Source organism: Schistocerca cancellata, chromosome 5 (genome assembly GCF_023864275.1).
Source record: "Schistocerca cancellata isolate TAMUIC-IGC-003103 chromosome 5, iqSchCanc2.1, whole genome shotgun sequence".
In the NCBI taxonomy this organism is placed as follows: domain Eukaryota; kingdom Metazoa; phylum Arthropoda; class Insecta; order Orthoptera; family Acrididae; genus Schistocerca; species Schistocerca cancellata.
In genome coordinates, this window is record NC_064630.1 from 391,722,855 (window position 1) to 391,747,845 (window position 24,991).

The following is a 24,991-nucleotide window of genomic DNA, read 5'->3' on the forward strand; positions in this document are numbered from 1 at the left end:
GAGATAAGAACTTAGTAATTTTAGAGCTACTCCTCTTATCCCGTAATTTTCTAACTTGGATAACACTACTGCATGATTCACAGAATCGAATGCTTTAGACAGATCTAGGAAAGTCCCTATAACTTTGTTTCCTTCATCCAGCCTGTTCAGTAGTTCATGGAAAAAAGTTGCTAATGCTGTTATGGTAGATCGTCCGTTTCGAAATCCATGTTGTGTTTTGTTTAATAGTATGTATTTACAGAAGAAGGATTCCATTTAATCTAGAATTATTCTTTCAAGCAGCTTGCCAAGTGTTGAAGTCAAAGAGATTAATCCGATAGTTTATATTCACTGCTGTGGCTTTGCATTTCCGAAGAAATGGCATGTCAAACAGTCGACTGTGACAAATGATCAAGAAATCTGGATCTGCAGAGTGAGAATGTTCCAGTCGGTAGGAGACTCTGTCCTTGAGTTACGGTACACCATAGAAACTCCCGTATAGAAATGGCTGTAATGTTCATTGTTTCAAGTAATGGTAAGAAATAACCAAACTTATATTGACGTTACATATTTGCAATATTATTTATTAAAAAGAACTTTCGGAAGGTAAACAAATGAATCAAATTAACATGACGATTGTTGGCGGAGATAGTCAATCTCAGACGCGGGCAAGTGGGAAACTGTGTGGTCATTAAGCAGCCTTACTCGGTGCTCGTTTATGTTAACACACAAGTCCTCGTCGAACGAAAGAGTTATAGTTTTGTAGTTAACAATGTAATAAATATTAAAGAGGCCTCTTAAATGATCCGTCTTAAATGGCTTTCAAGAAAAGACAGTGATATGTATAATAGTTAAGATGCTCAATGTTGTGATTAGATATCGCGATCGTAATATCGACTTGTGGATTTTTACCGGCGTTGATTTTATCACACCTCCAGATATGAAAGTTTCCTTATTTCAAGCAGTTGGACAAATAAATAAAGCAGCATTCGTTTTTCTTAAAGACTTTTAATATTGTTGTGTTGACAACAAAAGCGATCGCTATAATCACACTAACTTTCAGTATTGAAAATAGCTATGATAGAAGCCGCTACCTACGGAGAATAATTCCAGTGGAGACAAAGAGACATCTTCAGAAGACTTCAGATCAACAGCTCTCTCTTTCAATAACCAGTGATCTATGGATTTCAGCCCATAAGAACTTACTCTCGCAGTTTAGTCAACGTAACCTTTGCTACGTCATTTCACGTAGGGAACAGCGTACCGAGTTTGTAAATTCACTGGCAGTAGCGTATCGTGTCAGGCAGATTCCAGTTCTTTTTATGAGCCCAAGAAATTCTACACAATTTGCGACAAACATGTGACTCCAAGAAATCACTTGTGACTCCCAAGAATTCACTTCACAGTACTTGAGAACTTCGTGGTGAGCCAGCAAGACTGAAGGTGGAAACTGATGTAACAGCCATTGAGAATAACGTAAAGCACGTTCTTGCTACATGACTGACACTGGAGTCCACACTTAGTCGTACGCATTGTTTTTAGGCTCACATTTCTCCACTGTGATAACTTTTTCTCACCCGGCATATGGATCACGTTGGAGCAAATTCCACAGCTGGAGTCTTACTTGAAATCAGCTGACAGCATGAACTGTTCTTTTACTTTTATTTTTGATTACCACGACTGCTTACGGCCACCAAGACCGTTTTCCAATAGTGATCTGAAAAGTGTTGAGAAACAAGGTACGATACAATAAATTACATAAAAAAGTAACCAAAACATCTTTGTGCTACTCACTAATGTACACAAATTATTGTTGTTGTTGTTGTTGTTGTGGTCTTCAGTACTGAGACTGGTTTGATGCAGCTCTCCATGCTACTCTATCCTGTGCAAGCTTCTTCATCTCCCAGTACGTACTGCAGCCTACATCCTTCTGAATCTGCTTAGTGTATTCATCTCTTGGTCTCCCCCTACGATTTTTACCCTCCACGCTGCCCTCCAACACTCAATTTGTGATCCCTTGATGCCTCAGAACGTGTCCTACTAACCGATCCCTTCTTCTAGTCAAGTTGTGCCACAAACTCCTCTTCTCCCCAATCCTATTCAATACCTCCTCATTAGTTATGTGATCTACCCATCTAATCTTCAGCATTCTTCTGTAGCACCACATTTCGAAAGCTTCTATTCTCTTCTTGTCCAAACTGTTAATCGTCCATCTTTCACTTCCATACATGGCTACACTCCATACAAATACTTTCACAAACGACTTCCTGACACTTAAATCTATACTCGATGTCAACAAATTTCTCTTCTTCAGAAACGCTTTCCTTGCCATTGCCAGTCTACATTTTATATCCTCTCTACTTCGACCATCATCAGTTATTTTCCTCCTCAAATCAAATAGCAAAACTCCTTTACTACTTTAAGTGTCTCATTTCCTAATCTAATTCCCTCAGCATCACTCGAGTTAATACGACTACATTCCATTATCCTCGTTTTGCTTATGTTGATGTTCATCTTATATCCTTCCTTCAAGACACTATCCATTCCATTCAAATGCTCTTCCAAGTCCCTTGCTGTCTCTGACAGAATTACAATGTCATCGGCGAACCTTAAAGTTTTTATTTCTTCTCCGAATTTTTCTTTTGTTTCCTTTACTGCTTGCTTAATATACAGATTGAATAACATCGAGGAGAGGCTACAACCCTGTCTCACTCCTTTCCCAACCACTGCTTCCCTTTCACGTCCCTCGACTCTTATAACTGCCATCTGGTTTCTGTATAAATTGTAAATAGCCTTTCGCTTCCTGTATTTTGCCCCTGCCACCTTGAGAATTTGAAAGAGAGTATTCGAGTCAACATTGTCAAAAGCTTTCTCTAAGTCTACAAATGCTAGAAATGTAGGTCTGCCTTTCCTTAATCTAGCTTCTAAGATAAGTCGTAGGGTCAGTATTGCCTCACGTGTTCCCATATTTCTCGGAATCCAAACTGATCTTCCCCAAGGTCGGCTTCTACTAGTTTTTCCATTCGTCTGTAAAGAATTAGCGTTAGTATTTTGCAGCCGTGACTTATTAAAATGATAGTACGGTAATTTTCACATTTGTCAACGCCTGCTTTCTTTGGAATTGGAATTATTATATTCTTCTTGATTTCTGAGGGCATGTCGCCTGTCTCATACATTTTGCTCACCAGATGATAAGATTTTTGTCAGGACTAGCTCTCCCAAGCCTGTCAGTAGTTCTAATGAAATGTTGTCTACTCCTGGGGCCTTGTTTCGACTTAGGTCTTTCAGTGCTCTATCAGACTCTTCACGCAGTATCGTATCTCCCATTTCATCTTCATCTGCATCCTCTTCCCTTTCTATAACATCGCCCTCAAGTATATCGCCCTTGTATAGTCCCTCTATATACTCCTTCCACCTTTCTGCTTTCCCTTCTTTACTTAGAACTGGGTTTCCATCTGAGCTCTTGATATTCATACAAGTGGTTCTCTTTTCTCCAAAGGTCACAAATAATAATAATAATAATTATTATTATTATTATTACGGAGGTCCTGTTGCTCCCCGTCTGTAGCCGTAACCTTAAAAAGCCCTACACGTGACCCGTGGGTGGTAGGCCTTCTAAGCAAGCAACAACACTGGCTGTTCGACAATCCTCGTGATCTCCTAGCACAACGCGTCACTATGGCTCCTAACATCAACAACGGGTCTTTTAAGGACTTTCGATCGAGTGCTAGGATTTTAAACATTAACATTGAGAATATTAGCAGATCTAACTGGCAATATTCGTCGACACGCTACCTGGAAAAAAATTTTCACGTGATCGATTTTGAAGAAAAACATGCAAACGATGTAGAACAACTCAAGACAAGGGTTAAATTCCAAGATACGACCTCATCGATGCAACCTACCAACCACATTGCGCGATCACCGCATATCTGTGTAGTACAATAGATAATGCTTTCTTGATCTGAACGGGAACTTTTAATGACATCTACTAAGGTGTTGTAAAAACCGGAGATTTGAAATGAGGTGACAAGAGTCATGGGATAACAATAAATACAGATGGCGGTAATATCACGTACACAAGCTGTAAAAGAGCAGTGCATTGGCGGAGCTGTCATTTGTACTCGGGTGATTCATGTGAAAAGCTTTCCGACTTGATTATGGCCGCACGACAGGATTTAATAGAAACTTCCTGGCAGATTAAAACTGTGTGCCCGACCGAGACTCGAACTCGGGACCTTTGCCTTTCGCGGGAAAGTTTCGCAGGAGAGCTTCTGTAAAGTTTGGAAGGTAGGAGACGAGATACTGGCAGAAGTAAAGCTGTGAGGACCGGGCGTGAGTCGTGCTTCGGTAGCTCGGATGGTAGAGCACTTGCCCGCGAAAGGCAAAGGTCCCGAGTTCGAGTCTCGGTCGGGCACACAGTTTTAATCTGCCAGGAAGTTTCATATCAGCGCACACTCCGCTACAGAGTGAAAATCTCATTCAGGAATTAACAGACTTTGAACGGAGAATGGTAGCTGAAGCTACACGCATGAGACATTCCGTTTCGGAAATCGTTAGGGAATTCAATATTCCGAGACCCACAGTCTTAAGAATGTGCCGAGTGTATCGCATTTCAGGCATTACCTCTCAGCACAGACAACGCAGAGGCTGAAGGCCTTCACCTAACAACCGAGAGCAACCGCGTTTGGGTAGAGTTGTGAGAGGCAACACACAAACAATACCGCGTAAAATAACTGTAGAAATCAATGGCGGACGTACGACGGGCGTATCCTTTAGGACAGTGTGGCCAAATTTGGTGTTAGTGGGCTATGGCAGAAGAGACCAATGCGAGTACCTTTGCTAATAGCACGACAACGTCTGCAGCTCCTACCTCTGCTGGGCTCGTGACCATAACCATAACGGTTGCACCCTAGAAGGCTGGAAAACCATGGCAGGATCAGACGAGTCCCAATTTCAGTTGGTAAGAGCTGGCCGTAGGGTCCGAATGTGGCGCAGACCCCACCAAACCATGGGCCCAACTTGACAACAACTAACTCTGCAGTCTGGTGGTGGCTTCATAATGGTGTGGGCTGCGTTTACATGGACTGGAGTGGGTGCGCTGGTTCAACTGAACCGATCATTGGCTGGAAATGTCTATGTTCAGCTACTTGGAGACCATTTGCAGCCATTCATGGACTTCATGTTCCCAAACGAGGATGCAATTTTAAAGGATGACAAAGTGCCAAGCCACCGGGACACAGTTGTTCTCGACTGGTTTGAAGAACATTCCAGACAATTCGAGAGAATGTCTTGGCCACCTACGTCGCCCGACTTAAATCTCGCTGAACAATTACAGGACATAATCAAGAGGATAGTTCGTGCACCAAGTCCTGCACCAGCAACACTTCTGCAAGTATGGACGGCTGTAGAGGTAGCATGGCTCAATATTTCTGCAGCTGACTTCCAACGACTTGTTGAGTCTATGGCACGTCGAGCTGCTGCACTACGCCGGGCAAAAGAGGGTTCGACACGATATTAGGAGGTGTCCCATGACTTCTGACACCTCAATGTACGTATTGTACATATCTACGAGCTTCCAACAAGTCAGGGGCCATCTCAGTCGTTCACACACGCCCCCACAATCTACACTCCTGGAAATTGAAATAAGAACACCGTGAATTCATTGTCCCAGGAAGGGGAAACTTTATTGACACATTCCTGGGGTCAGATACATCACATGATCACACTGACAGAACCACAGGCACATAGACACAGGCAACAGAGCATGCACAATGTCGGCACTAGTGCAGTGTATATCCACCTTTCGCAGCAATGCAGGCTGCTATTCTCCCATGGAGACGATCGTAGAGATGCTGGATGTAGTCCTGTGGAACGGCTTGCCATGCCATTTCCACCTGGCGCCTCAGTTGGACCAGCGTTCGTGCTGGACGTGCAGACCGCGTGAGACGACGCTTCATCCAGTCCCAAACATGCTCAATGGGGGACAGATCCGGAGATCTTGCTGGCCAGGGTATTTGACTTACACCTTCTAGAGCACGTTGGGTGGCACGGGATACATGCGGACGTGCATTGTCCTGTTGGAACAGCAAGTTCCCTTGCCGGTCTAGGAATGGTAGAACGATGGGTTCGATGACGGTTTGGATGTACCGTGCACTATTCAGTGTCCCCTCGACGATCACCAGTGGTGTACGGCCAGTGTAGGAGATCGCTCCCCACACCATGATGCCGGGTGTTGGCCCTGTGTGCCTCGGTCGTATGCAGTCCTGATTGTGGCGCTCACCTGCACGGCGCCAAACACGCATACGACCATCATTGGCACCAAGGCAGAAGCGACTCTCATCGCTGAAGACGACACGTCTCCATTCGTCCCTCCATTCACGCCTGTCGCGACACCACTGGAGGCGGGCTGCACGATGTTGGGGCGTGAGCGGAAGACGGCCTAACGGTGTGCGGGACCGTAGCCCAGCTTCATGGAGACGGTTGCGAATGGTCCTCGCCGATACCCCAGGAGCAACAGTGTCCCTAATTTGATGGGAAGTGGCGGTGCGGTCCCCTACGGCACTGCGTAGGATCCTACGGTCTTGGCGTGCATCCGTGCGTCGCTGCAGTCCGGTCCCAGGTCGACGAGCACGTGCACCTCCCGCCGACCACTGGCGACAACATCGATGTACTGTGGAGACCTCACGCCCCACGTGTTGAGCAATTCGGCGGTACGTCCACCCGGCCTCCCGCATGCCCACTATACGCCCTCGCTCAAAGTCCGTCAACTGCACATACGGTTCACGTCCACGCTGTCGCGGCATGCTACCAGTGTTAAAGACTGCGATGGAGCTCCGTATGCCACGGCAAACTGGCTGACACTGACGGCGGCGGTGCACAAATGCTGCGCAGCTAGCGCCATTCGACGGCCAACACCGCGGTTCTTGGTGTGTCCGCTGTGCCGTGCGTGTGATCATTGCTTGTACAGCCCTCTCGCAGTGTCCGGAGCAAGTATGGTGGGTCTGACACACCGGTGTCAATGTGTTCTTTTTTCCATTTCCAGGAGTGTATTTAGATGGGTGATTTCAACAACCACCATGGACAATTAAATATAACTGCAATGACTCCAATGGAGTAGCTTTAATTTCATAGGCAGAACTAAGCAATCACCGCCTAATTTTTGATGCCAAGGACCGACACACATTCAGCTCAGCTGCGATGAGGTAAGACTACAATCCTGATCTGTGTTTTCTATCTTCAAACGATAACCTCCAGCCGTTAGCAATCACACGGAGAGTTCTGTCTGACTTCGCACACAATCAGCACCGCTCAGTAATATGGGAAGCAGGCTTGCAAAAACCATTGGCAAATTCCGTTCCCGGACCACGCTGGAGCTTTCGGGAAGCAAACTGGTCCGACTTCTCTAAAAGCCTTGATAAGATGGGATCGATACCTCCCTTAGTAATCACTGTGGAAGATCTGTGGGTTGGAATCTAGAAAAGCAAGGGAGTTTATTTTCAGAGGTCACCAGAAGGAATATACTCCTGGATGGTCTGAGGTCAGTTAGAACCGTCTCCCAACTGTTGAACAACAAATGGCAGACGTTCTACTATATAGTTTTGACGCCACATAATGACAGGAATGGCTGGAAACTGTTGAAAAACGTGACTTCAAAGAAACAAACAGAAAAGCCTGGTCCCTGCTACTCAACTTGGGAGGTGCAAATAGAATAACGTGGAACAACAAACTCGTTAAATCGAATACAGTTAGTGCACACATCGTCTCAACATCAAAACGATATATTTCCCGACCTCTCGCCATGAAAGTGAAGCGAGAACCGAGAACCACGATGACAGAGCGTTTACATCATAGCCCATAGTCTCTACTATTCACTCCTGAAGACATTTCAGCGGTTTCACAAGACATTAAATCAGGTAAAGATCCAGGTTTTGATAGCATACACCAAGAATTCCTTCAGCACTTCGGTAAATATGCTACAAGACAAAAACCCCAATGTTTCTCCAACATTCTGCAAACAGGATCCAATCCACGACTTAAGAAACAGAAGAACATAATTGGTATATTAAAGCCAGGTAAACCCAACAACCTCAAAATTATTGGTCTATTGTCATTCTGAGTAAGATGTAGAAATTGCTTGAGATACTATTTTATAACAGAATACGTATCAAGATACTTGGAAAGATTTCTGTTCAACCGACCGGGTCCCGATGAGACAGTAGCTGTGTGGATCAAGTAAATATGCTGGCTTCCAGAAACAACTAATGATATCTGGCGTATTTATTTACCTGTCTGCGGTTTATGATATGTTGTCTATCAACTGTTCCGTGTAATACCCAGCAGAAGAGTAGCACTACTTTTAACAACATGCTGACTGACAGACCGTTTCTGACAATTAAATGCAATACCACTAGAGATCGGAAGACACTCAACAATGGAATGCTTCAAGTGTCGGTCCTAGCTTCGCTACAGATACGCCAGCCGCTCAGTCCAGGAAGGTTGTTATGCTCATGATTGGGTGATAGCAGCATAGCGCAAACGACACAGAGGTCACTGAAGATATCTTAACGAAAGACCTAAGTACAATGCGACAAAACTTTCGTAAATGGGAACTCCAACCAAAACCTAACAAAAGTAAATCCACTTGCTTTCATCTGAGTAATATACTTGTCAACCGAGAATTGGACATAACAAATATCAGTGGTACCCTGCAGATATACTTAACGAACACTGTCATTTAAACTGCATCTAACGAAAGACTACAGTTAAATTGAGGTCAGGAAATAATATTCTGCAAAATTTATGTGGTTCAACGTGGGGTTCCGCAGCTTCACCTTACAATCATCTGCCGTTGACTTTATCTACTCAGCGGCAGAATATTGCGGCCCTATCTGGATAAACCGCAGCCACACGAAGCTGGTAGATGTGCGACTAAATCAAACCATGCGGACTGTTACTGGCACAATCAAGTCTACTCCAGTACTCTGGCTATTTGCCCTGAGCCGCATTCCAACACCTGACTTGAGAAGAAAGAACATCCTCCTGAGGGAATATAATGAAATCTGCAACAACCAGCAGCTGCCAATTCACTAGGACATGCCTGCCATTCAAATCAGCAGACTCCGCTCCAAACACCCTGCACTCAGACCAGATCTACCATAACTTCAACCTCTACGTAGCTTGGACGAAAGAAAGGCATAATAAGACACCACCAGAGCTTCCAGAGTAGGCGACAACAAATCATGGGAACTTGATTTGACCCGGAAGACTTGGAGTACACTTAAAAGGATCCGGCCCAAATATGGGAAATGCGATGATGAACTACGCGGATGGGGAAGGGCTACATCTGCGGAGTGTGCTTGTAGGTTCACAAGACAGTGTCAGACACATTGTGGAAGAAAGCCCTTAAAGTTCTTACCCTGGAAGCCTTCGGATCTCCTGGGTAACAAAGCGGATGTGATAAACTGTATAAATAATATGTCTGTGAAATTGTAAGTTATGTACATTTTGTATTCGTTTGTCCAAAGTTATGACTAACTGCCATAAGATTAATAATCATCATTATTTGAAATATTTTATACTTTTCATAGAAATTAAGACATTTATTTTTACTACATTAAAACAATTTATATACTTTATTATTATTCTTTCCTTTCTCAGACATTATGCCTGGTTAAAAATGGAAAGTGACGCGGACCTTGATCAAGCGTGACTTCCTTCTAACTGTACGGTATATGTTATATTGCATTTAGCAACTTTTAGGTAATTTAACATGTATCAATAATTACAGATTTCTGTAGTTGTATATATACGTTTGGATGTAACTGTATTGCGCTGATGGACTGGTGGATATTGTGTGGTATGACTCCTGTAGTTGATAGTATAATTGGTATAATGTCAACTTTACCCTGATGCCACATGTTCTTGACTTCCTCAGCCAGTTGGATGTATTTTTCAATTTTTTCTCCTGTTTTCTTCTGTATATTTATTGTATTAGGTATGGATATTTCGATTAGTTGTGTTAATTTCTTCTTTATATTGGTGAGTATGATGTCATGTTTGTTATGTGGTGTTGTTTTATCTGTTATAATGGTTCTGTTCCAGTATAATTTGTATTCATCATTCTCCAGTACATTTTGTATTGCATACTTGTATGTGGGAACGTATTGTTTTATTAGTTTATGTTGTATGGCAAGTTGTTGATGTATTATTTTTGCTACATTGTCATGTCTTCTGGGGTATTCTGTATTTGCTAGTATTGTACATCCGCTTGTGATGTGATCTACTGTTTCTGTTTGTAGTTTGCAAAGTCTGCATTTATCTGTTGTGGTATTGGGATCATTAATAATATGCTTGCTGTAATATCTGGTGTTTATTGTTTGATCCTGTATTGCGATCATGAATCCTTCCGTCTCACTGTATATATTGCCTTTTCTTAGCCATGTGTTGGATGTATCTTGGTCGATGTGTGGCTGTGTTAGATGATGCGGGCCCTTGCCATGTAGTGTTTTCTTTTTCCACTTTACTTTCTCTGTAATTATTATTATTATTATTATATGTATTTGGCATGTTAAATATGAGAATAACAGAAAGTTATATTTGGATGTGGGGCAGAGATATTAACGAACTGTAACCCCACTCCCAGAACCCGAACCTTGGATCCACACTGTTCTACAAGGTGCACTCAAGTTCTAAGGCCTCCGATTTTTTTTCTCCAGACTGGAAAGAGATAGAAACATGCGCATTGTTTTAAAATGAGGCCGCGTTCATTGTCAATACGTCCCAGAGATGGTAGCACCATACGGCAGATGGAATTTTACCGCCAGCGGCGAGAATGAGAACTGTTTTAAATACTTTAAATGGCGACGTTTTCCTTACATGAACAGCGTGCAATCATTCGTTTTCTGAATTTGCGTGGTGTGAAACCAATTGAAATTCATCGACAGTTAGTTTAATGAAGGCAGAACATCGTGTGACAACAAACCGAAACAACCTCGGGCTCGCACAAGCCGGTCTGACGACATGATCGAGAAAGTGGAGAGAATTGTTTTGGGGGATCGCCAAATGACTGTTGAACAGATCGCCTCCAGAGTTGACATTTCTGTGGGTTCTGTGCACACAATCCTGCATGACGACCTGAAAATGCGAAAAGTGTCATCCAGGTGGGTGCCACGAATGCTGACTGACGACCACATGACTGCCCGTGTGGCATGGTGCCAAGCAATGTTGACGCGCAACGACAGCATGAATGGGACTTTCTTTTCATCGGCTGTGACTATGGATGAGACGTGGATGCCATTTTTCAATCCAGAAACAAAGCGCCAGTCAGCTCAATGGAAGCACACAGATTCACCGCCACCAAAAAAATTTCGGGTAACCGCCAGTGCTGAAAAAATGATGGTGTCCATGTTCTGGGACAGCGAGGGCGTAATCCTTACCCATTGCATTCCAAAGAGCTCTAAAGTAACAGGTGCATCCTACGAAAATGTTTTGAAGAACAAATTCCTTCCTGCACTGCAACAAAAACGTCCGGGAAGGGCTGCGCGTGTGCTGTTTCACCAAGACAACGCACCCGCACATCGAGCTAACGTTACGCAACAGTTTCTTCGTGATAACAACTTTGAAGTGATTCCTCATGCTCCCTACTCACCTGACCTGGCTCCTAGTGACTTTTGGCTTTTTCCAACAATGAAAGACACTCTCCGTGGCCGCACATTCACCAGCCGTGCTGCTATTGCCTCAGCGATTTTCCAGTGGTCAAAACAGACTCCTATAGAAGCCTTCGCCGCTGCCATGGAATCATGGCGTCAGAGTTGTGAAAAATGTGTACGTCTTCAGGGCGATTACGTCGAGAAGTAACGCCAGTTTCATCGATTTCGGGTGAGTAGTTAATTAGAAAAAAAAATCGGAGGCCTTGGAACTTGAATGCACCTCGTAGCTACGAGCAGTTGTGCAATTAACATTACTTACGAAAGTACTGACGTGTGTTTCACGTCTAATATCAAGTTATATACTATCAGCTTAGCGCCAGCCATAGCTGTCACCAAGGAAGGGGTTGGGTCGCAACAGGGGATACTTGCCCCAACTGGAATCAGGGGTACAGACTTTTCACACGGGCTGTTACGAGAAATGATGCATTTTCTTTTACACGCAGTGATTTCAGTGTTGTCCTGCAGCCGGCCGGAGTGGCCGAGCGGTTCTAGGCGCTACAGTCTGGAACCCCGCGACCGCTAGGGTCGCAGGTTCGAATCCTGTGTGTGATGTCCTTAGGTTAGTTATGTTTAAGTATTTCTAAGTTCTAGGGGACTGATGACCTCAGCAGTTAAGTCCCATAGTGCTCAAAGCCATTTGAAGCATTTTTGTTGTTGTCCTGAATCCAAGACGGATGTGTGCCAAAATGGAGTCGCCACACCATTGTGTGCCCTCCCCACAGACTCCTTGTCGAGTTCCAGAAAGAGACCAAAACGCTGGCGCGCGAGTTCTGCGACCCGTTTCCAACATTAACGCAGCCGCAGTATACCTGCCCGAAGTCCATCCCTAATTCACACATGGGCACCCCCTCCTCCTACCACTGAACATCGTACACACAACAGGAGCTTACTATTCGTCCGTGGTCAAAGAAGACCTGCCACGGCTTGCTGAAACAACATTCAGTTACACACTGATGTGGTGAAAGTTGTGGGACAGCTATATGCAGATACGCAAATGGCAGTTGTATCGCATACACAACGTATAAAAGGGCAGTACGTTGGCGAAGCTGTGATTGGCACTCAGGTGATTCAGGGGTGAAAAGGTTTCCTACGTGATTACGGCTGCATGAAAGGAATTAACAGACTGCTAGACACGTAGGACAGTCCACTTCGGAAATCGTTAGGGAATTCGATACTCCTAGATCCACAGTATCAAGAGTATGTCAAGACTGCCAAATTTCAGGCATTACCTCTCAGTGGTCGACGGCCTTCACATAACGACCGAGAGCAGCGGAGTTTCCACAGACTTGTCAGTGCTAGCAGACAAGCAACACTGCGTGAAATAACCGAAGAAATCCACGAGGGACGTACGACGAACATATTCGTTAGGACAGTGAGGCGATATTTGCCGCTGCTGGTGTGCGGCAGCAGACGACCGACGCGAGTGCATTTGCTAACAGCACGACATCGACTGCAGCGCCTGTCCTGCGCTCGTGATCATGTCGGTTGGACCCTACACTACTGGATAACCGTGACCCGTTTAGATGAGACCGGATTTCAATCGGTAAGAGCTGATGGTAGGATTAAAATGTGGTGCAGACCCCATGGAGCAATGGACCCAAGTTGTCCACAAGGCACTGTGCAAGCTGCTGGTGGCTCCATAATGGTGTGGGTTGTGTTTACATGGAGTGGACTGGGTCATCTGGTCCAACTGAACAGGTCACCAACAGGAAATGGCTGCGTTCGGCTACTTGGAGACCATTTCCAGCCATTCATGGACTTCATGTTCCAAAACAACGAAGCGCCATGTCAACAGGCCACAATTGCTGGAGATTGGTTCGAAGAACTTTCCGCTCAGTTCGAACGAATGATTTGGTCACCGAAATAGCCCGACATGAGTCCCATCGAACATTTGTGAGACATAATTGGGGGTTCAGTTCGTGCACAACATCGAGCACCAATTTCGCAATTATGGACGGCTATAGAGGCAGGATGGCTCTGTATATCTGTAGGGGCTTCCAGCAACTTGTGCCCATACAACGTCGAACTACTACACTATGCCGGGGAAAAAGAGGTCTGACTCGATATTAGGAGGTATCCCATGATTTTTGTAATTTGGTGTACGAACGTAGAGTGACTGAAATAGACTCTGAAAACAAATAGTTCAAATGGCTCTGAGCACTATGGGACTTAACCTCTGAGGTCATCAGCCCCCTAGAACTTAGAAGTAGTTACACCTAACTAACCTAAGGACATCACACACATCCATGCCCGAGGCAGGATTCGAACCTGCGACCGTAGCGGTCGCGCGGTTTCAGACTGAGCGCCTAGAACCGCTCGGCCACCGGAGCCGGCCTCTGAAAACACTGTCTCGCTATACGGTACTGCATGTACATTAATGTGTATTTAATCGATGGACCCAAGTGCTTCAGTTGTACAGAGGAAACGCCATTTGTGGCCAAGAAGTAAGGACAAAAGCTCAGAAAAATCAAGGTGGAGAGAATCTCCTACTGAAGAAATTGGATCTTCTCAAGTGCCATGGTATGCGACACCACAGAGTATGCTGTAATACTGGTTCAGCCTTGATCGGTAAGAGTCGACTGTACCGGGCAGTTTGTTTTAGAAGGTTTCCGACATTTATTCGTCGAATGCTGGGCTGAGTAAAATTTTATGGAAGCAAACCAATGAAGGAGTTTTAAAAACACATATTAGTGAATTTTAACTATGTCAATCAACTTTAAAGACTAGAACACATATACAAGAAATCTATCAACATTTTCATATTTGAAGTTGTGTAAACAAACAGTTTTATACGCGGTATAAGTTCAACAAACGTTTTTAAAAGTTCGTTTTCTGTTTCTTCAATTTGAGAAGGGTTAAAATGTGTGTGAAATCTTACGGGACTTAAATGCTAATGTCATCAGTCCCTAAGCTTACACGCTACTTAACCTAAATTATCCTAAGGACAAACACACACACCCATGCCCGAGGGAGGACTCGAACCTCCGCCGGGACCAGCCACACAGTCAATGACTGCAGCGCCTTAGACCCCTGGGCTAATCCCGCGGGGTGAGAAGGGTTACTCGGTGGTATTTTTGCTCGTCATTTTTGTTAATAATCAACAGGAATTTCTCAAGTTTTCTGGTACCAACAATGGCAATTTTAAATTTTTCTTGCCCCCTCTTGCATACATTTCTGCCGACGTCCATGGCGCCAGCTGTAACTAGCACGTTGGAGAAATACTGTGCGTGCACGAAACTGATACGAATCTGGCAGCGTCCCCTCACCAGTATGGGAGAACGCAGGTCGCACGGTGCCACATGCGGGCGCGGCGACAGCTGCGCCGGGAAGTAGGCTTCAGCCGTCCTCCCTCCGGTGAGCAGGTAGGTGAAGCGCAGTGCGCATGCGCACCGGCACGGCGCGTGGGCCGCCGCGGCAGCTACAGGTGGCAGCGCGCGTCAGTTGTGCGGTGCACTCCGAAGGGTCAGCACGCGTCAGAGGAGCGCGGGTCAGACCGGCGTCACATCACCAGCCAGCCGACATCACGACACGCGGCGACCCCTCGGCCGACCGAGCGTCACCCTGCAGGTCAGTGCAGCGTGCCGGCGCCCGCTGCTGCTCCGTAACCGACGCACGTTACGCCTGCGCATTGCTACGCCAGGACAGTTGGTTATTTTTTCCCCTCTACTTCGTACGAATGTGTGCTACCTGGGAGAGAAGTGTGCATATCTAGGCAGCTAGTGGTTCGGATCGAACATTTGTGTGTAAATCTGTTTCAGCACATGTGCGCCGACTTGACTGGCGATAGCCGTACCTCGTGAATACCTGCACTACTAGTTGTGTTACTGCTCTGTTGCCCAGGCGTGGTCACTGTATCGTTACACGTGACCTCCAGATGACATTTGATTTCACGTAAGGATTCGAATTCATCCAAATAGAACAGAAACAATTACTAATATCTTACGAAATGTTTGTTGAAGAATTAACACTGCGAAGTTCGACGATTTTTACCAGTATATTGCCAAGATCACCATCGTTGTCATTCGGACACTGTTGTATTAGAGGCAGCTTCATTCATATAAATCGCTATAACTCACACACATCTGAATCGTTTTGTACGTTTTTATAGCTTTTGTTTTGTTTTATCTTATAAAGCTTAGTTTCCGTTAAAAACAAAAGACTTCTATCAACACGAAGCCGGCTTTTGAACATTATGCTGTTTTACAAGACATAATCCTAAGGGGACTGACTTCCGACCCATACATCAGAACAACCAATTAGTTGTGAATGAGATAGTTTAAACTTTGAAGTGTAACCTGAACAACTGCACTACTCAATGCTTTTGCGCCCACAGGTACTGTTAAGGTTTTGTCATACTAAGCAGCAGAACAACACCAAAAGGTCTAATTCCGTTTGAAACCAGTATCCTTAGACCAGTAGTATGATATTTTAAACATGGCGAGACGAAACATACGTCCATTTAGCCCCATAAGAATTCCGTCATTTGTATTGAAAGCAATGGCATTTCCTTTCATGGTTTGTCGTAATTGCCTGCAGTCATGGACTGTGAGGCTGGTCCCGCCGGAGGTTCGAGTCCTCCCTCGGGCATGGATGTGTGTGTTTGTCCTTAGGATAGTTTAGGTTAAGTAGTGTGTAAGCTTAGGGACTGATGACCTTAGCAGTTAAGTCCCATAATATTTCACACACATTTGAACATTTTGTCGTAATTGGCGTATTGCGGCTTTATTAATTTCTGATGAGAGTAAGTATATCGAAGGTAGCAACTTATTGTAAACTGGTCGCACAGGTCGCGTGTATAACAAAAAATGTAATCGTTTAACTGCAAGTTTAAATTTCCCCTCTTCAAAAGAATCAGATTTTAATGCCGTGTCTGCTGCATTGCTACAGTCCAACTGAATCAATGATTGCTCTAGAAACTTTATCGATGTCGTTGCAGGGCACTATATCGTACCTCATGCAGTCGCCTGTCGTTGAAGTACACCCACTGTCATAATTACGATAACGCTATTCGTTCCTAGAGCTTAGCACAGTTTGCTTCGCGGTACCTCCATTGATTACATTAGAGGGGGAACCTTCACAACCGGATCTGACTAATGCTTAAACCGCAGCTTCACCCGTACCATTGTCTTTAGGAATTCAGGAGAGGGACGTGAAACGCATACTGGTTTCGCACTGAGCAACTTCCGCATATTTGAACCTCTGAATTCATCGATCAGACGCGCGTTACTGTGTACTCTGCACGACTTCCAGTTGCCTGATGAGGCAATATCGCATGTGTGGATGTTCCGGCAAAGACAAAATTTTGGAGTGCTATCTCTGGTCAGATGAGCAAATACCAGACCTGCAGTGCGTGTGGTTATGGGGTCTGCATACTAGTGGATTACACACTCGCCGTTGGTTCAGGTGGACATGAAGAGGCCGGATATCTTCGTGTCCTTCGACGGACTAGGCCATCTGCCGGCTGACACTTTCACCCCTTGCCGACAATCAAGCCAAAGCGAGGAGCGGAATGCATCATCAGCCGGTGTACCCACTGGCGTTCTCCAGGATCAGAAGTTACCCATCAGGTCTCCAGCTTGATCATATGAGTAATTGCTACTGTACGTATAAATAGCGCCATAATTTGCTCCTTGTCACTTTTCATGTAAATTTTTGTATAGTTTCAAGCGTCCACTGGCTGTCGTGCGTATTACGACTTTTATCCGTGGATACTCCGTTTCATCCGAAGAAATACGCCGGCCGCAGTGGCCGTGCGGTTAAAGGCGCTGCAGTCTGGAACCGCAAGACCGCTACTGTCGCAGGTTCGAATCCTGCCTCGGGCATGGATGTTTGTGATGTCCTTAGGTTAGTTCGGTTTAACTAGTTCTAAGTTCTAGGGGACTAATGACCTCAGCAGTTGAGTCCCATAGTGCTAAGAGCCATTTGAGCCATTTGAACCGAAGAAATACACTGAGGAAAATGGAAAGTGTGGGACTGTGAAGTACAAGTCGTGCATTTATCAAACTTTCTGAATATGTTTATCACATAACGGGTACTAATTGATTAAACTTTCGTTCCATTTGGAAATGATGTCCATCATCAACATGGGTATGAAGCGTGACGCTCCCCCTCCCGCTGGGTCATGAATATGCTCTCTGATTTGTGGTGACATGAAAGCGAACAGCCTCTGCACGAGGAATTTCTTAGCGTGCCTGTAACATACGCTGAGTCAGTCCGTGAAGATTGATGACTGAAGGCTGCTATGGAAGTTTGTCTTTCCATTACATGCAAGACATGCTTTACGGGTGACAGATCAGGGGATCGAGCGGGCCAGCGAAGGATCTGTACTTTGCTCAAATCATTTGTGATGTGAACTGTGGTACAGGTTCTTGTGCTATAATGCTGGAGTATGTCGTTTGGTATCCATCACTTTCCACATGCTGGCGAATATTCAGCCTTTTTTCAGAAATTACTACATCAGTCCTTTGTCGTATTCTGAGTAGCAGTGATCCATCTTTCCGTCAGACTCAGTTCGTTCGTCTCGTGGTGTACACCTTCTGGAAAGTCCTGAACCTAGTCTTCTTGCCACGTTGTTGTCTTGACTCCATCTGGTCACACTTGTTCTGCATTTATCGCACTACGGCCGACTGTCTGTACTGCCATGCTCCTCGACTATTCTCAGAGTCCGAAAGATAGTAACAAGTTGCACGTTGTAAGTTTTCTGCTTTACGAATCTCTCTCTGTGTGTAGTGTAGTGTAAGTGCACGAAACTAATTACTGAAAACTGTGATTACTGAAGCCTTGTATTGCTCAGTCGAGTGAATAGTGGTGTGTTGCCTGATGCCACAGTGATTCAGCATCTCAAAAATACTCCGAAATAAAAGCAATAAAAATTGCACATCAAAAGAACTACTAAATTTTGTGTCTGAATAAATTATCCAAATTACTTCAATAAAAGTTCATTGCTGATTTACGCAGCTAACTTTGCGAAGCAAAACTAAGAATACGAATAATGTTTCAGCCTCGGATTTATCACACTATTCACTAAAATGTACTTTGTATAGCAAGAAAATAACTTCCAAACTGAATGTAAACTATCTGGCCTAATCACTGAAATGACGTTTTTCTGTATGTATAGTGTAACTGCACGACTATCACCCTGAAATACACTGGCGGAAAAAAATCGCAACACGAAGAAAGAAGTAATGTAGAATAATGAAATTTCGGGGATTCATTTGTCTAGGTAACGTATTTATGAGATTAAAGTTCCAAGATCACAGACACAGAAAGACATTGAAAATGTGAAACGCTGGTGCGTTAGTAACTAGTGCAACTGCCAACATGTTGAATGCAAGCATGGATTGTGTCGTACAGGTGCCGGATGTGAGTTTGTGGAGTGGTGTTCCACGCCTGTTGCAGTTAGTCGGTCAGTACAGGGACAGTTAATGGTGGTTATGGATGAAGTTGTCGTCCGATGATGCCCCACATGTGCTCGATTGGAAACAGATCTGGTGATCGAGCAGGAGAAGGCAACATGACGACACTCTGTAGAGCATGTTGGGTTATAGCAGCGGTATGTGGACGAGCGTTATCCTGTTGGAAAACACTCTGTGTAATACTGTTCCTGAATGGCAGCACAACAGGTCGAATCAACAGACTGATGTACAAATTTACAGTCAGGGAGCGTGGGATAACCACGAGAGTGCTTCTGCTGTCGTACGAAATCTCACCACTCCAGGTGTAGGTCCAGTGCCGGCCGGAGTGGCCGAGCGGTTCTAGGCGCTTCAGTCTGCTGGAGTCACGCGACCGCTACGGTCGCAGGTTCGAATCCTGCCTCGCGCATGGATGTATGTGATGTCCTTAGCTTAGTTAGGTTAAAGTAGTTCTAAGTTCTAGGGGAGTGATGACCTCAGAAGTTAAGTCCCAAAGTGCTCAGAGCCATTTGAACCATTTTTTTTGTAGGACCAGTGTGGCTAGTCCGCAGACAGGTTGGTTACAGGCCCTCATGTGGCTTCCTTTTAACCAACACATGGCCATCACTGGCACCGAGGCAAAACGATCTTCCATCAGAAAACACAACAGACCTCCACCCTGCCCTCCAATGAAATCACGCTCGACACCACTCAAATCTCAAATGGCGGTGGTTTGGGATCAGCGGAATGCACGCTACAGTGCGTCTGACTAGGAGCTGTCCTCGAAGAAACCGACTTGTAATAGTCCGTTGTGTCAGTATGGTACCAACTGCTGCTCATATTGCTGCTGCAGTTGCAGTACGACGAGCCAGTCATACGCCGAATACGACGGTCTTCCCTCTCGATGGTACCACGTGTTGTCCGGAGCCGGTCTTCTTGCAACCACACATTCCCGTGACTACCGCTGTCGGCAGTCATGCACATTGTCTACATTCCTGCCAAGCCTCTCTCCAGTATCGCAGAAGGAACATCCAGCTACTCGTTGCCCTTGTACATGACCTCGTTCAAGCTCAACGAGGTGCTCATAATGGAGTCGTCGTCGCCTTAAAGGCATTCTTGACTAACATTATCTCACAACGCCCAGTCTCTAAGGTAACTAGCGTTCATGACTGGTAAAGCGTCCATTTAAAGCAACTTGATCTGCATCCTCGCCGGACGTAGTGGCCATGCGGTTCTAGGCGCAACAGTCTGGAACCGAGCGACCGCTACGGTCGCAGGTTCGAATCCTGCCTCGGGCATGGATGTGTGTGATGCCATTTGAACCATTTTTTTGTGCATCCTCATAGTGTCGCTACAAGCGCCACTCTTATACGACTGGTATGAAATCTGAATACACATAATTTTTCAGATGTAGAAACACACCTACCAACTTTTGTTTATGTTGCACAACTGCTTCTTCCGTCAGTGTATAACGCAAATAATAACACATGTGTGGTGTCACCGCCAGACACCACACTTGCTAGGTGGTAGCCTTTAAATCGGCCGCGGTCCGCTAGTATACGACGGACCCGCGTGTCGCCACTGTCAGTGATTGCAGACCGAGCGCCGCCACACGGCAGGTCTAGAGACACTTCCTAGCACTCGCCCCAGTTGTACAGCCGTCTTTGATAGAGATGGTTCACTGACAAATTACGCTCTCATTTGCCGAGACGATAGTTAGCATAGCCTTCAGCTACGTCATTTGCTACGACCTAGCAAGGCGCCATTATCAATTGCTATTTATCTTGTGATGCCTGTACCGTCAGACCGATGTTCACCAATTATGAATTAAAGTTAAGTATTCCAGCAGCAACGTAACTTATTGGCTATATTAATTACATTGTCCTGTTCCAGACCTCACGCCATCCTGCGTGAGCTTAAACGCGTGCCCTTCGGCCTCCCGTCCTAGTGGATTGGCTGTCTTGCCAGTCCACAACAACATGTAATTTACAAACAGACATCTAAATTTTTAATATAATCAACTGCGTCAGTCGTTGACACTGAGGAAATCGTCTAAAGTACCACTATATGCCCTGTATGGACGTCTTTCAAATATGTGACCAAAAGGCCCACACTCGCAATTTGGAGATGGAGCCTTACACCACCTATGAAGAGAGTCCATGCTTTGGGCACGATTGTTGCGTATTCTTTTAAATACTGTCCATGTTCTGCGCGGTTGGTCAGAGGCATGATGTTTCTTTCTTTCTTATACAGGCAAGTTCTGGCAACGTCGAGGGCAATCCTCTGTTGTCCAATCTCGTTCTTGTGAGTCTGTAGACGTGTGCAGCTCCACGGCTGTTCCATGCATGATTTTCTTGATCGAAGTCGGTGCCTTTATAGGATAACCGCATCGTGGTCGATAGGGAGTTACGGGTTGCCTTGTATGCGTTTGAACTCGTGGAGTCAAGCTGCTTTTCGTCGAAGTCCAGGGGCGGGATGTGGCATATTATTGACAGTCATTCGACGGGGGCTGGTCTTAGAGAGCCATTGGAAATTCTCGTTGTAAGTTCATTGAGAGTCGAGAGTTGGTGTGTGTGCACTATTGAGCAATACATATCATCATATTCCACAGCAGAGTTAACTATCCCAAGTGCTGAAGTGTGCAGAGTTTCACCAGCGGAGCCTCAGGTTCTTCCACACAGTTTATGTAAGATGTTCCTTGTTCGCATCTTCGCAGATTCTTCTTCTAGCACAGTGTGTGGTCCAATGTAACCCCCAGATATCTTGGACGCTGATTGTGGTGAAGTAGCCTCTCATACACACCCCCATACCAAACTTTATCTGTAGGAGTGACTTTTTTGTGCTGAAAAATAAGTCACATACCGATGAAATTTTAATCTACATATCCTACAGGCACGAAAATGCTGGAGAATCCGTTTGATTACGTTGGACCGTGGCTTTCATGGTGTAACACTTTTCCTCCGTTATGATCCATCGCCTGGCAACAGGCTTTCGGGGCCTTGCATATCAAATGTGGAAATCTTAGTGTCGATGGTGGTTCTGTGACCGTGTAGACGTAATGTTCTCTTATTGATGATTATGATGATGATGAAAGGGATAAAATTAGCCCTTGCTTTCTCGAATAGTACCAGTAGGGAGCAGAGCTTAACCTCCACAACTTTCCTCTTGGTACTAATCAGTAACTGACGAAATTTTCCTTTCTCACAGGAGTCGAACAGGCTACCCCGTGTTGAATGTCAGAATGCCATTATCTCAGCGACGTCGGCTGCACAGGTGAACAGACAGAGAAGTTGGCCGTTACTGATACAGCTCAGTGCTCGCGATGCAGCAGCTTACAAACGTTATCATATCTGTACAGATAATCAATTAATCCATGAGCTGAAGGAGATGAATCGAGACGATGTAACTAATGTGATACGCTGTTTCGACGTCGTGCTAATTATGAAGCAACAGCTGCCGTGTTAGCTTGTAGTGTCGATCCGTTTTGCTTGACAGGCAGAAACCTGGCGTAGGTGTGTCACAGTCCCTTGCTGCACCGAGTTAGGCATTCACGGATGGAATGTGAAATGCACGATCTCTACGGGACACTGACGTAGGGGACTCAAGAATATTCGTAGTCTCTGCCCCGAAGAATGTTTATTGAAGTTCATGAAATGTGTTCGCAGTTGCGAATACGAACAGCAGTCACCCCTATAAGGGAATGCCGACACTGAAAATTTGTGCCGTGCCAGGTCTCGAAATTTAATTTATCTTTTTACGCGAGCGCTCGCCTTAACATCTTTGACTGTCCTTGCACGACTCACGACCAGTCACAACCTGTACTCGTACACACATTATGTAGTTCCCGTACGAGAGAGGACATTTTAAATGAAAGTCGCTGCCCGGTAACGGATGATAAATGCCATATTACAGTGCCTGTGTTATGAAGAAGAACGATGCAATCTTCCTTCGGACACGCATAGGCACTGCAGTATCGCAACGGTTCTCAAAGTGTTTAAACAAGAGGAACTCCTCTCAGTTTTCGTGATAAAATAGTCCAGTGAATGGCCTGTCAAAAACTGAACACTGATCAAGCATGAAAACAGGAAAAAGGCGAATTGAACTCTGGAAAAAGAAGCAAAATACAGAAGGAAATGTGAACGGTTCAAGCTCAAGATGTGTAACATCGAGCGCAATCGGATAGTCGAGCCATCGTGCTTGTGTGATCACGGTGTTGGAGTCTGAAGAGGGAGACACGTGTTCAAATCTCAGCCGTGCCCCCTTTTTTTCGCAAAATTATGAACTCTCCGTCCGATCATCGACATGTCTGTTCTCTATGTTAAAATTGTGTCTGTTCCTGGGCTAACGTCCGTTTGGAACAGCCAGGTGTGCCGAAGGGTCGTCCTATTTGTTCCACACAAGTACCACATGTTACGACTCTTCAGTTCCGTTTTTTTTTTAAGTTTTGACTCTTGAATTTCTTTATTGTAACATATTTCACCCCATTTATTTGTTGTTTTCATTTCTGTTAGAGGTCTATGCGGGATCTCACCAGGCCTGACTACTCGTCACATTGATGCGACAGTAATACACTGAAGCGCTGAAGAAACTGAAATAGAAATGCGTATTCAAATACAGAGATAAGTAAGCAGGCAGAATACGGCGCCGCGGTCGGCAGTGCCTATACAAGACAACAAGTGTCTGGCGCATTTATTAGATCCGTTACTGCTGCTACAATGTCAGGTTATCAAGGGTTAAGAGAGTTTGGACGTTGTGTTATAGTCGGCGCACGAGCGATGAGACACAGCATCTCCGAGCTAGCCATGAGGTGCGGATTTTGCCGTATGACCATTTCACTAGTGTACCTTGAATATCAGGAACCCGGTAAAATATCAAATCTCCGACATCGCTGCTGCCGGAAAAAGATCCTGTAAGAACGGGACCACCGAAGAGAATCGTTCAGTGTGACAGAAGTGCAATCCTTCCCCAAATTGCTGCAAATTTCAATGCAGAGCCATCATCAAGAGTTAGCGTGCGAACTATTTAATGAAATATTATAGATATGGGCTTTCGGAGGCGAAGACCTATTCGTGTACCCTTGATGACTGGACGACACAAAGCTTTACGCTTCGGCTGGGCCCGCCAACAGCAACATTGGACTGTTGATGACTGGAAACATGTTGCCTGGTCGGACGAGTCTCGTTTCAAATTCTATCGAGCGGATGGACGTGTACGGGTATGGAGACAGCCTCATGAATTCATGGACCCTGAATTTGAGCAGGGGACTATTCAAGCTGTTGGAGGCTCTGTAATGGTGTGGGGCGTGTACAGTTGGAGCGACATGGACCCTTGATACGTCTAGATAGGCTCTGATCCGTGAGATGTACGTAAGCCACCTGTCTGATCACCTGCCTCCACTCATGGCCATTGTGCATTTCGACGCACTTGGGCAATTACAACAGGACAATGCGACAGCCCAGAAGCCCAGCTTGCTACAGAGTGGCTCCACAGACACTCTTCTGAGTTTAAACACTTCCGCTGGCCGCCAGACTCCCCGGATATGAACATTATCAAGCATATCAGGGATGCCTTGCAAGTGCTCTTCAGAGGGGATCTCCGTCCCCTCGTACTCTTAAGGATTTATAGGTAGCCCTGCAGGGTTCATGGTGTCATTTCCCTCCAGCACTACTTCAGACATTAGTCGAGTCCATGTCACGTTGTGTTGCGGCTCTTCTGCGTGCTCGCGGGGTCCCTACACGATTGTAACAGTTTCTTTGGCTCTTCGGTGTATATGTGCATACTGTCTGCAAAATGCGTCGCAGATAAAAGTTAATAGTAAAGAAATAATAAATTATAACGTCGTGCCTCATGCGGTGCTTGTACTGCATGAATAGCGGAATAGTAGTAAGCGATAAACTTTTTCCTGTCGTC

The 24,991-nt window shown here is 45.3% G+C and overlaps 1 protein-coding gene across 1 annotated transcript in view; it reads left to right on the plus strand.

Annotated features, from left to right (window-relative positions):
* Window positions 1-15,109: 15,109 nt before the first annotated feature.
* Window positions 15,110-24,991, plus strand: part of LOC126187454 (centrosome-associated protein CEP250-like) — a 537,002-nt gene continuing 527,120 nt past the window's right edge. Inside the window, exon 1 of the mRNA XM_049928545.1 lies at window positions 15,110-15,257. The gene's annotated coding sequence lies outside the window, so the exon portion shown is untranslated. The remainder of the gene's footprint in view (window positions 15,258-24,991) is intronic.